The sequence below is a fragment of the Petaurus breviceps genome, unplaced genomic scaffold (assembly GCF_028583685.1).
Source record: "Petaurus breviceps papuanus isolate PSGF00001 unplaced genomic scaffold, PetGlider_PUasm1.0 88897, whole genome shotgun sequence".
NCBI classification, from domain to species: domain Eukaryota; kingdom Metazoa; phylum Chordata; class Mammalia; order Diprotodontia; family Petauridae; genus Petaurus; species Petaurus breviceps.
In genome coordinates this window covers 1-13,905 of record NW_027186980.1, presented here as the reverse complement: position 1 = coordinate 13,905, position 13,905 = coordinate 1, and the positions used below count along the sequence as shown (strand labels likewise).

General features: G+C 40.2%; 1 pseudogene; it reads left to right on the top strand.

Moving 5' to 3' along the window:
- The first annotated feature begins 7,969 nt into the window (after nt 1–7,969).
- On the top strand, nt 7,970–12,799 carry LOC138176416 (hepatoma-derived growth factor-related protein 3 pseudogene; annotated as a pseudogene).
- The last annotated feature ends 1,106 nt before the right edge of the window (nt 12,800–13,905 follow it).

The following is a 13,905-nucleotide window of genomic DNA, read 5'->3' as shown; positions in this document are numbered from 1 at the left end:
CTCAGGGGCCAGGGCTCCTTCAGAAGTTCATCCCTGCAGTGTGGCCAAGGAGCTACATTAATAAAGGGAGGAAAGTCACCAGATGGTGGCACATTGAAAAGCCATGCCTCCCTCTGTTGCCCCAGCCCAGCCTCTCCCTGACACAAGCAGGGGGCTGAAAAAGAGCTGAGCACTGGTGCTTGTGAAAGCTACACGAAGAAGGCACCTCAGTTGGAATGACAGTTTCTGTCCAGCAGGGGTGGTGACATGGCTCACTGGAGGCCTGCCCATTCCTGCCTGATCTCCTCCAGTTGTCCTCAAGTCTTGGGTCCTCAGACCCCCAGAGCTGGGCTCTCATCTGTGAGGACTGAGGGTGACCAGCAGTTTCTTCACCTTGTACCCTTCATGGATTCCCTTTTTCTTCTCCCTTGCTGTACTTCCTCTTTCTATGTCACAGGCGTTTTCGGTCCCCCCTCCCTTGTTTTCCACCTCCCCTCCCCCCTCTCCAACCTCCTCCCTCCAACTTTGTGAATTCCACCTCAGAGGCCAGAGTATGGACAGGACCAGTTGGATGCAATCACTCACCTCTGACGTGACTGAGAACAGGCACCAGAACCCAGGTAAACAGGAATTGGCACAGGAATCTCTGATGCATGAAATCAAACATTGCTCAGTGTGCTCAGGGAAACCTCCTAAGTGAAAGGTTCAGGCTTTTCCCTCAAACGCCTTTTATCTTGCTTGCACCTGGTCTCTCCAGTCTGTGGGCCTGCCTAGGACAGTAACATACAGATTCCTTCACAGGTGCTCCCTGCATGTGCATACAGCTTTACCTACAATACCACTCATTCAGGCACACACTCCAGACTAGTGACTGCTATCTCCTCTGAGCCCAGTCTATACATCTAGCCCAGGAATCCACTGGGAGGCAGGGACAGCCTATTCACTGCTCTGACAATGGGCTCTCCCTCTTCCTCCCTCCCCCTGGAATCTTCCCCTTCTCCCCAGAGACCTTGTTCCTAAGCTCCCTCTTCCCCCCAGTAAATCTACTCAGTTTTAGAACTCAGCCTAGGGCCTAAACTTTCAAGATGGGTGGGTGGATGAGAGAGCAGACTCAGCTCATTCACTCTATCTGGCCAGTCCCCTGCTTCAAAATCCAGCAACCAACCGGCACTTTTCGCAGGCATCTTGGTATCTGCCCTATAGCCACACTAATAAAGCTCCTACTTCCCTCCACTCCCACCCCAATTGCTAGTGGCATTGAACGGAGCACCCAGTCTGGAGTGAGAAACACTGGGACTTAAATCTTACATCAGACACCCAGGTCTGTGACCCGGGGCAGTTCTCTCGTTTGTAGAAAGGACAGAATACTAGCAGCTCCCTCCCAGGTTCTTTTAAGATCATAAAAGAGAACTCGGGAAAGTCCTGGGAGAGCTTCCCAAACCCTCCTCCTTCTAGCGAACTTCCCTAGGCTTGCTCCAGGGCCCCCGAACCCCCAGTACCCCAGGCTCGACAATTGGGGTGCAAGGGCAGGAGGCTCCTGAGCTGGGAAGCTCCCCTCCACTTGTCGCAGCTGTCTCCGTCTCCGGGCTGCACCGCGCTCGGTGCTGGTGGGCAAGGGGAGATCGCAGGAAAAGGTAAATGCCCCCAGCAGCCGGTATTCCCGGGCGGCCTCCCACCCGAGAACTAAGCAGGTCCGACGGTGCTTAGCTTCCGAGACCCGCGGATTTCTGGATGACATTACATGGTCCCTCCTGGAGAATCTCTTGGCGCCTCTGCTTCTAAGCTCAGTACCAGGAGGGTTTGGGGGCGCCGGGGACTGCTTCCCCTCTGGCTGGCGCGGCGATGGGCGGCTCTGCCCGGCAAGCGCTCCCTCCTTGCGCGGGTCCCCCACCTCCCGTAACTCCCCCCCCACCCCCTAACCCCCTGGGCAGCCCCCCCCCCCCCCCCCCAGCCGCGACCCCGTACCCCCAGTGTCCCTCACCGAAACGCCCCAGCCAGGAGACGGAAAAGTGGAACCCTCTCCAGCCTGTTTACCGCTCTGCTTGTGCTCACTCAAGCACCCCCAGCAATGAGCCAGGACGTCTCACCTCACACTGAGCAGCAATTAAAAGTCCCGTTCCTTATAGATAGAAGAATACCACAGGAACTGTCTGGTGACGCGCACTATCCTCCTCCTACTTCCCGCCCCGGCCCCGTCCCGGGCCCCGCCCGGGCTGCGGCAATTTCACCTAAACACTAGGGGAAAGTCGCCTCCAGGCTCATAGTCTCAAGTTCTCCCAGAATGCCCAGACTCCGACTCTTCCCCCTCCTCTTTCACCAGAGCCAGGAGCAGAAGGGAGGTCCTGCTTCTACTCCGACATCTTGGGGCGGGGGGGGGGGGGGGGGAAGTTTTCAAAAAAACCTGCGAAGATTAATATGAACTGATACAAAGTGAAGTGATCAGAACCAGGAAGACATTGTTTACTTTGAGCAGTAATAAAAATGCTATAACAATGAAAAAAAAATTGAGGAATGGCTGAACAAGTTGTGGTATATCAATGTAATGGAATACTACTGTGGTAAAACAAATGAGGAGCAGGCAAACTTCAGAAAAACTTCAAAAGACTTTTATGAACTGATGCTGAGTGAGGTGAGCAGAATGAGGACAACATGTACATAGGCACAACTGCATTGTGAGATGACTGTCTTTGATAGACTTAGCTCTTTCTGATAAAGCAAGGTTCTAAGACAACTCCAAAAGGCTCAGGATAGAAAATGCTATCCACACCCAGGGAAAGATTTACCAGTTTGAATGCAGATAAAAGAATACTAATTGCTCTTTTTTTGTTTTGTTTCTTCTTTCTTGTGGTTCATTCCATTGGTTATAATTCTTCTTTATAACATGACTAATGTGAAAATATGTTTAGTATGAATATATATGTGGAGTCTATATCAGATTATACATCATCTTGGGGATGGGGAAGGGGAGGAAATTTAAAACTCAAAAGCTTGTAGAATTGAATGTTATGAACTAAAAATAAATAAATAAATTTAAAAAAATATTTTTTTAGTGACCTTTTGTACTTCCTTTTCCAATTGGTTAAGCCTGCCTTTTAAGGAATTCTCTTCATTGCATTTTTTGTGCCTCCTTTACCAGGCTACTGACTCTTTTTAAAAAAAATTTTTTTAAGCAATCTGGGTTAAGTAATTTGCTCAAGGCTACAAGGACAGTTATTTCTGGGTGTGGTGCTAAGTATCCAAGCCCAGATTTGATCACCAGGTCATTCTGACACTTGAGCCGGTAGTCTTACTCTTGCTGAGCCACCTGGCCAACCCTGGTACTGACTCTTTTTAAGTCTTTTTAAGTTTTTAAAAGTTCTTGCATCACTCCCACTTTTCTTCTCAATATTTCCTCTACCTCTCTTACTTGATTTTTAAAATCCTTTCTGAGCTCTTACCTAACTTGAGACCAATTCACATTTTTCTTGGAGGCTTTGGATGTAACAGTTTTGACTTTGTTGTTTTCTTCTGAGTTTTTGTTTTGATCTTTCTTGTCACCATGATAATATTCTATTGTCAGGATTTTTTTTTTTTTGCTTTTTTCTTATTTTCCCAGTCTATTGCTTGACTTTTAACTCTATGCTAAAGTGGAGCTCTGCTACTGGAGTGAAGAGGGCACTGTCCCATGCTTCAAAGTTTTCATGCAGCTGTTTTCCGAGATAATTCTGAGGAATTTGTAGGTTTTTGGCTTTTCTAAGCTGGTATGATCTAGGGAGAGGTGTGTTTAGTACTCTCCTGGACTCTGCTCTGGTCTGAGTAACCACAAGCACTCCTTTCAGACCTAAAACTATAACCAGTGTCCCAGCTGCCCTGTGTCTACAAGCTCTGGTGTGCTAATGCTCATCTTTGCCCTGGGACTGTGACCCAGATCAAATTATGGGCAATGCAATGGAGTCTTCTCCATGGTGGCAGTAAAGGTACCCCTGTAATCTCCTTCTCACCAGTTGTCTGAATCCTTTCTTGTCTGTGGCCTGAGAGGACAGGAAACCACCACTTCTGAGATTGATTCAATCCCTTCCCTATCTCCCCCCCCCCCCCATACCCCTGAGGCCTGTTTGCTTGGGTAGAGCCTTATACTGGAGGACTATGCTCCATCCTCACTCCAGTGCAGCAAGCCTTTCCTGCTAATCTTCAAAGTTTTCTTGGGATAGAATAATGTTTACCTTATCCTTTTTTTCATTTCTGTCACTCCAGAATTTGTTTTGGGGCATTGTTTAAAGTTGTTTGGAGGGATTTGGGAGAGAGTTCAGGTATTTCCTTGCTTTTTCTTCATCATCTTGGCTCTGCCTTCCACAAGTCACTTTCTAAGGCTCACATAATTTATAAAATGAGGCAGTTGGACTAGATGATCCCTAAGGTCTCTTCTAGCTGTAAACCTATGAACCTATGATTTATTCAGCAGCTTCAGACAGGCTACTGGAGTGTTCCTGGGGTACTGGGAAGTCAGGTAACATACTTAGTTTACATGAATGGTATGAATTAGAGGTGTGCAGCTGGGTGGCACAGTGGATAGACAGGGTGCTGGACCTGGAGTCAGGAAGACCTGAGATCAAATTAGCTGTGTGAACCTGGGTAAGTTACTTAGCCCTATTTGCCTCAGTTTCCTCATCTGTAAAATTAGCAGAAGAAAATGGCAAACCACTCCAGTACCTTTGCCAATGAAACCCCAAATGGGGTCATGAGGACTCAGATATAACTGCATTAGTAAACAACAACATGTCAGAGGTGGGGTTAAGCTGACAGGACATCCTAGTAACAGAAAAAGCATTGACTTAAAATGAAAGTCAATGTCATGAAGTCATTCATTTAGAGTTAGAAGGGAGGTTAGAGGTCACCTAGGACAATTTCCTCATTATTTCAATGAAGAACTGAAGATCTAAAGAGTGCCTTGATCAAGGTCAGAGAAGTAAAAAGCATCAGAGGCAGGATTTTAACTCAGGTCCTATTACTCCAAGTTGTGTCCTTTTTTCCAGGCTCTCACATCTCAGTTCAGAAGTTTGCATCTATATGGAAAGATGATGGAATCTTTCCACATCCTGTTTAGGATGAAGGGGATCTTGACCTTTGGGCATGTAGGTATTTATGACAATGGCAAATGTGACAGAGGAGGGAAAAGAAACACAGTATTTTACTTACTGGGAAAAGAATAAGGAATAAAAAACGTAGGAGACCTGGATGGTCCCTTTCATCTCAAATCCAATATAACCTAAAGACAGCTAATTATCATCCCATCTAAACTTTATCTTTCCCCAAACTTTGCTATTTCTCTTAAAGGCACCACCATCTCCCAGTAACCCAGGATGGTATCTTCAGAGTTATCCTCAACCCTTCCTTTCTTATCCCATTCCTGTCCTCAACCCCAACCTTATAATTGGTTTCCAAGTATTACCTTCCTCTCTGAAATGAGTACATTTCTGTCTAGTCAAAAGGCAACTATCGTAGGCCAGGGCCTCATCACCTCTATTTAGATAAATATTATAGCCTTCTAATTGGTTTCTCTATTTCTAGTTTTTCTCTCCCACAATCCACAAGAATTGTCTAAGTAATCTTCCTAAGGCAGACCTGACCATATTGTTCCCATGATCCAAAGTTTTCAAGGGGTCTCAATGCAATCCCATCAGAGTACTAAAAAAAATTTTTTTTAACAAAAGTTAAAACAAGAAGAACGTTAAGGCCTTGAACGAAACTTGAGAAAATTAGAGATAATAGTTCTCTGGCAATTAATGAATGGGAATAGAAATGGTTTTAAATATTTTTCAGCTGTGCATGGTACTTTTATTTAAAAAATTGGTCATATGTTGTGGCAAAAAAAGCCACAAATTAATGCAGAAAAATGAAATATATCCTTTAATCATAGCAATGTAGTAAAAATTAGGTTCAGTAAAGGGCTTATAAAAAAAAACAAATTATTTCAAATTGATTGGAGACCAATGATTTAATTCTAAGGAACTGGAGGGTTAAAGAACAAATCACAGAATAAATAGAAAATCTAAAGGAAAATGACAAGTATTATACAACCTATCAAAACTTATGTGATGCTGCTAAAAGTCTTTAAGGGAAAAACATATTACCTGTAAATACTTTGATTAGCAAAAGAGAGGTAGAACAAGTTGATGAATTGGATCTGCAATTGAAAAAAATGGAAATCATGAAGATGAAAGAAGACATTGATTAAAACTGAAAGGAAAAAAAATCCTTTGAATTTATAAATAAAACAAGAAGTTAGTTTAAAAAACACATGTAATAAGTGGGAAGATAGTGTATGTAAGACCAGGAAGAGCTCAGATCTCCTATAAACAACCTAGTAAACTGAAAAGCATATCAATTAAAAACGAATAAAGAGAATAAACTGCAGACTTCCCCACCTATCTCAATGCTACAGATGGTCAGAATGCTGCCAAAGTAGGTACAAGGCAAGGTACAAAGCAATGTAGAGGAACTGAATTGGGAGGGCCAAAAATAACCCAATTGAGGGTTGGTCCTCATAGCCCAGGGGCAGTAGAAGGACAGAGACCATTCCAGGAACACCCAATAGAGTCTCATTATGTGGCAGAAGCCCAGAGTGTGGTACTCTCCAGAGTTCAGAAGCATTGGATGTACTATAGACTAACCTATCTTAGGCTTATCCCAGATCTCTGTGACAGGACTAAAGCTCCTGAGAGAAAATGAGGGAATAGGGCACATGGACTCCTGTGAGGAGTTGGGGGAGGGATAACACTGAGCCTCACCACAATGAGAGAAGAGCTCTCTGTAATGTCTTTTGTGAAGTGACCTAAGGATCTCCAAAGTAGCAGGGGGAAAAAAAGGCCTTGAGGGAAGGAGTGAGGAAAATATACAATTACCAATCATAACTATCAATGTGAATGGGATGAAGTCACCATCAAACACAGAAGGATAGCAGAATGAATTAGAAAACAGATACAAAAATATGTTGTTCATAAGAAACACACTTGAAACTTAAAGATTCAGATAAAGTTAAAACCTATTATACTTCAGCTGAACTAAAATGAAGAGGGATAATAATAATAATTTATGATAAGGCTACAATAAATATAGATGTGATAAAAAAGATATAAACAGGAAAACTACATTATATTTAAAGGCACTATAAATGATGAATCAGTATCAATACTCAACACATATGCACTAAATAACATAGTACCTACATACTCAATGGAAAAGTCGATTGAATTAAACGGAGTCAATTGAAAAGTCAATTAAATTAAAAAATATAGTAAAACTATACTAGTGGGGACCTCAATATATCCCTTTTAGAATCAGACAAATCTAACCAAAAAATAAACAAGAAAGAAGGCAAGAACCTGAATACAACTTAAGAAAATTAAAGATGATTCTCTCCGGCAATTTCTGAATGGGAATAGAAGAAAATTTACACACCTCTCAGTTGTGAAAAGCAGGTATGTACCTTTAGAAAAACTAACTGTATACTGGAGCATAAAGTCCTCCCCATAAAATGGAAAATCAGAAATAACAAATACATCATTTAATGATTACAAGGAAATAACAAATATAATTAATGTAGGGCCTTTGAAGAAAGAATAAAAAGTAATTAAAGGTTCACTAACATGACTAAAGAATTAGCAAGTCGACTATGTATAAATCCTACAGAGCAAAGAAAAAGGAAAAGGACCCAAGCATACAAAAATAGTTATAGCAGCTCTTTTTATCTTGATAAGGAATTAGAAACTGAATAGAGATGTCTGTCAATTGGTGAATGACTGAACAAATGATGGTTTGTAAATGTGATTCAATATTATTTAATTATAAGAAGTGATCAAGAAGCCAGTGTCATAAATACCTGAGAATGAATAACAAAATAGGAAGAGGTAGGAGAACAATTTATGCAGGAACAACAAAACTGTAAAGAAAAAACAACTTCTAAAGATTTTTAAGCAACCCAATGACCAGTCACAATTCCAGAGAACCCATGATGAAGTATACTACCCATTTCCTGATAGAAGTGATAGGCTCCGAGTGTAAATTGAGACATTTATTTTTGGACCTGGCCAACGTGAGAATTTTTGTTTGACTCCAGATGTTTGTTATAATGATTCTGTTTTTCTGGCTCTTTCAGTACATTGGGGGAGTGGAAAGTAGGAGGGATGAAAAGCAGATATTTATGAAAATAAAATAAAATTTAATAAAAAAAAAAAAACCTGGCAGGTCAAAGCAAAAATTGTAAAAACAATAGAAGATTTCATTGAAGAAAATGGTAATATACCAAAACCTATGCCTCACAGTTAAAACAGTTCTAAGGAGAAAATTTAAATCTCTAAAAGCTTTCCTCAACAAAAGAGAGAAAGGGGGGACTGAGTCAGGATGGTGGAGTAGAAGCAGGACCTGCATGGCTCCAGCTTCCACCTTCCCCAATTCATGTAAAAGGGGACTCTGAACAAACTTTTGAGCTATAGAACCCACAAAATGAGAGAGAGAGAGAAGCTAACCTCCTATTGAAGACAGCCCAGCAGGACTGCAAAATTGGCCAGAACAGTCCTCTGGGATCCAAGCCCAGCTCCAGGCTGAGGTTTTAGCCCCAGGGAGTCCTGAGGAGCTGCAGGCTGGAAGGACTCCAGATCACCAGCAGCTGTGGTCCAGAATTATCAACACATAGATGTAAGGACAAAGTGAGAGGTCAGTGCAGGGTGGACTTTGGGACCCAGTATTTGGGAGTGCCTTGGCTTTGCCCCCCTAGTCAGAAGCTGCTGAGGAGCCAGCCGCCCTCAACAGACAGACAAAGTACCAGCAAAACAGCCATGTCTCCTCAGTCCTTGGCAGCTCAGGGGGCAGGTCTCAAAAGTCCAGGGCAATTTAAAGTGGCCCTCAGCAATCCTTCTCAGTCTCTCTCTCTGCCTCCACGAGGTGCTGCTTCCAAAAAGTCCTTCTGCCTCTCTCTTGTCTCTCCAAATCTATGTCACCAGCTCCTCCCAGTTCAGGACTTTCTTTTCACATCAACAAGTCCATCCCATAGGTGGGATTAACAAGCTCTGGGTTTTAACACAATCAATTTGAAAACCAAGCCAATACAGGGGAATCTTTAATTGCCATTACTATCACAGGGGGGAGGGAAGTTGGAAGCTCCCACTGTTGAAAAGGTACAGGATCAAAGTAGAGAATAGATCTAGTGGGAGGTGGGATAGGAGTCAGGATAATATAGTCAGTCTTTACAATACATCTACTATGGTAATGTTTTGCATTAGCTACACATGTACAACCTATACTAAACTGCTTATCTTCCCAGTAAGGGTGGGTGACCAGGGAGGAAGGGAAAGAATCTGGAATTCAAAGTTTTAAAATCAAATGTTAAAATATATATATATGTACTATTAGGAATACTCTTTTACATGTAATTGGGAAATACAGGCACTGGGGCATAGAGATCCACTGGAAAAGTCAAAAGTGGTATGGGAGAAGATATGGGAGAGAGCAGATTGGAGGAGGGGATATCCTGTGGGACTGCTATTTTGGGGCAGTGGGTAGGGGAAAAATGGGGAGAAAATTTGTAACACAAAATCTGGCAGAAATGAATGATGTAAATCAGAAGTTAATAAAGCATTTCAAAAATGAAAAAAATAAATAAAATGAGTAGGTTGAAATAAAAAGACAAGAAAGTATTCCTTTCTCATACAAGGATTCAGTCATTATAGGGATCATGAATTTGTGTGACTCAGCCTCCCTGAATTGGGACGGTCCTAAAATGTACTTAAGGTTTCTCATCCTTTTGCTTGTCAGTCAGGACTCTAGTACTGTACTCCGTGTACAAGTAATAAAGTTATCCTTAAGGGAAAAAAAAAAATCAAAAACCAAAAACAAATGAGAATAGAATAAATCAATTAATTGGACATATAACTTTAAAATTGCTTTAACACTAAGTAAATAAAATGTTAACGAAGATAAAAAAATAAAAGGAGAAGACAGTCATAGAACTTATATTCATAACAAAAAGAACAATAAAAATCAACAAGAAAATCAAGGAAATTATAAAGGAGATTATCCAGAAAATTATTTTGTCCCATTTTATGTTAATAAAACTCATAACTTAGATGAAATTGAACCTCGATGCAAAACATCTTATGGAATAGATTAGCAAATAGGCTGTGAAAACATATTATAAAGATTTCAGCTACCTTTGTTTTTTATAAGCTCTCTTTCTCTCTCTCTCTGTAACACCCCCCCCACACACACACACACACTTGCCCCCATTCCCAAACAGAACAATGATTTAAAAAAAGAAAAATAAAAACTTCATCAAAACATGCATAGCCTGGCAAGACCAATACCTACACCATTCCTATTTAAAAATGAATGTCTTGTTCTGGTTCATTTTTTTAAAATCCATCACCTCTGTGGTGGGAAGTATGTATCATGTTTCATCTTCCCTCTTTTGAACTCATGATTTATCTTTACACTGATCAGAATTCTGAAGTCTATCAAAGTTCTTTTTCTTCTTGAGGTTGTCATTATATCGATTGTTTTCAGAAGCCTGTTCCCTTGACAGTATCAGTTTATAGTCTTCTCAGGTTCTTCTAAAACTTTCCTATTCTGTGATTCTTATGGCCCAATAATATTCCATTATATTAAAATAGTGATACGGCCGGGTCAATGAGTATGCACAATTCCAAAACCTTTTGGAATTTTGGGAAATCTTTGGGGTTTGTACACTCTGATCAGGTTTTTGCAAGGTTGGTTTATTCAAAAAGACTATTAGTATAATAAATTATGTTAATGATATGAATAATAAAACATGATTATATTAATAGATGCTAAAATTTGACAAAATTCAACACTTATTTTAATTAAAAATAAAAAGCATAGGGAGAGAGGGGAGGGAGGCATCGCCAGGCCGAACGCCGCCGCTGACAACGCCACCCCGAAGCCGCTTCCCTTCCTGGCCCCAGCCCCGCCTCGCCAGGTGCTTTCCTTGCTGTCCTGGCTCCGAGACCGAGGAGACGCGCGGGGCGCCGCCCGCAGGGGGGCGGCCCCCCGAGATCTTCGGCGGTGACATTTAGGGGAAGCAGAGGCGGCTCGGGTTGGCGCGTCCGCGGCCCAGCGAGTACAAGGCGGGGGAAATGGTGTTCACCAATATGAAGGGCTACCAGCACTGGCCGGCCGGTATTGAAGAACTCCCAGAGGGAGCTGTGAAAGCCTCCAGCAAATGAATACCCCATCTTCTTTATTGGCACCCATGAAACAGCATTTCTGGGGCCCAAAGACATTTTCCCTTAGAAAGAATATAATGATAAGTTTGGAAAGTCTAACAAAAGAAAAGGATTTAATGAAGGCTTGTGGGAAATAGAAAATAATCCTAGAGTCAAGTTTACTGGATAACAGGCAATTCAGCAACAGAGTTCTTCAGAAACTGAAGATGAAGGAGGCAATACTGCAGTGAGGAGGAAGGTGATAGGAGTAGAAGATGGAAAAGGCAAAAGAAAGAATGAAAAAGCTGTCTCAAAACGGAAAAAATCATACACTTCAAAGAAATCCTCTAAGCAGTTACAGAAATCTCCAGCAGATGAAGATGACAAGGATTGAAAAGAGGAAGAAAATAGGAGCGGCTGTAAAGCTGGACATACAGGCAATGACACAAGAAACACATCTTCACACTTGCAGAAAACCAGTGAAGGGACTTAACCCACATAATCAACACTGAATAATAACCCACATAATGAACACTGAATAATAAGGGAAACCACAAGAAGGTTACATATTTGATTGTCTCGGGTTTGATATGGATCAACACATACTCACTGTTACCATCAATAGAGTTCCAGTTTGTATGCACATTGTACACATTCCTCTCTGTTGTGTTTGCGAAAAATAAGACATTTTAGTTTTTTGTAAAGGTTATCAATTCACTTTCTCATGTGGCTGTACATCTGGATATGTTTTACCAATAGAAGGGGCAGTTGTTATCATCCTCCTCTTACCTACCCCACCCTCTCCCACCACTGAATTAAATTCAAATCAGTATTTTTACAAGAGTCCTAAAACATAAAGTTTAAGAGTGATTTTTCTCCTTCATGAGGCAATTTGGGGATTCCTAGAGAAAGAATTGTAAATTACCATAATGCCATTCTTTGTTATTTGATTGACTGAAAATGAAAGCAAAATTGTTCTTGATTCATGAGGCCATGTGCAGAACATTCTATAATGTTGTAAAATACCTTATTACAAATGAGAGCTAATACTTCTTTTTTAAAAAAAAATCATGTTGTTATGTACACAATTCACTTAGTTTCTCTATGTGATGTTAGTCTTTTGTGTTCCTTTAGATTAAGACAAGGACTTTTTTTTCCAATACCAATATCACTTGAATTAATTACTCATGTACCAGCTACCTTTCATTTTTAAGTCTATTTATGATACAGCATCCCAATGGGAAATCAAAACAAATCACAGACTTTAAAATACTAAAAAACTTAAAGGAACTTATTCTTTCTTTTCTTTTGGAAACAGAGCTAGACTAGTTAATAATCATTCCAGAACCATTATGTGTACATTATTGTTGCAATTGTGATCATAGAAAATTTTATTTATTTTTATGCCAGCTAATATTGTGAGAACATATTTAGTCGGTTTAGTTTTATCAATCCTTGTTATGCTTGTCCTTGGAACATCTTTATCGTATTCAAGGATTGTAGTTGAAAAGTTTATTGTAAAAAAAAATCAAAAACAAAAAAAAAGTACTGTTTATAAAGAATAAATTTATGGGAATGTGAAAAAAATAAAAAGCATAGGAATAAATGAGATATTACTTAATATATTAAAGAAAGACCATCTAAAACCAAGAGGAGACATTATACATAACTGGAAAATTCTGGTAGCCCTTCTAATAAGATCAGAGGTAGAGCAAAGATGCCTGTTGTCACTATTATTATTTAATGTAATCGTAGAATGAACAATAAGATATGAAAAAGAAATTGAGGGAATACATATAGGCAAAGAGGAAGCAAAATCATCACTTTTTGTAGATGATATCAGATTTACTTAGAAGATCCTTAAGAAAACAAAAATATAATAGGAAGAAATTAATTCATCAGAATTGCAGGATATTAAATAAATCTTCATAAATCAAAGTAATTCCTATATATTACTAACAAAACTCAACAGAAAGAGCTAGAAAGAGACATTCCAATAAAAATAACTACAGAATGTACAAAGTATTTGGGCATCTATCAAGACATACTCAGGAACTATATGAAACCAACTGCAAAGCATTCTTTGAAGAAAAATAAATAGTTGCAGAAATATTAATTTAAAGTTTTTAGGAGTATAAAATAAAGTTTTTAGGGGTTACAAGTTACCATTTTCCCATGTAGGAATATAATCAGTTTAACCTGGAAGCCCTTATGATTTCTCTTTCTTGTTTAGCATTTTATGCTTCTCTTGAGTCTTGTACTTGAAAGTAAAAAAAAAAAATTCCACTAGGGTCTTTTAGGCAGGAATGCTTGATAGTCTCTATTTAACTGAATGTACATTTTCCCCCTGAAGGATTATCCACAGTTTTGCTAGGTAGGTGATTCTTAGTTGTAATCCTAGCTGTTTTCCCCTCCACAACATCCTATTTCAAGCCCTCTGATCCTTCAAGGTAAAAAATGCTAAATCTTCTGTTATCCTGACTGTAATGTCATAGTATTAGTTGTTACTTTCTACACATTCTTCTACATTTTCTACATACAAACCATTCTACACATACTTCTATTTATCAGTTCTTTCTCTGGATGCAGATAGCATCTAAAGCATCATTCTTTATAGGTCATTTGTGGTTAATTTGAGTATTTATGATAGTCAAAATGACTTAGGCACTCAAAAGTTGTTCTTCAAACACTATTGCAGTCACTGTATGCAGGGTTCTCTTGGTTCTGCTCA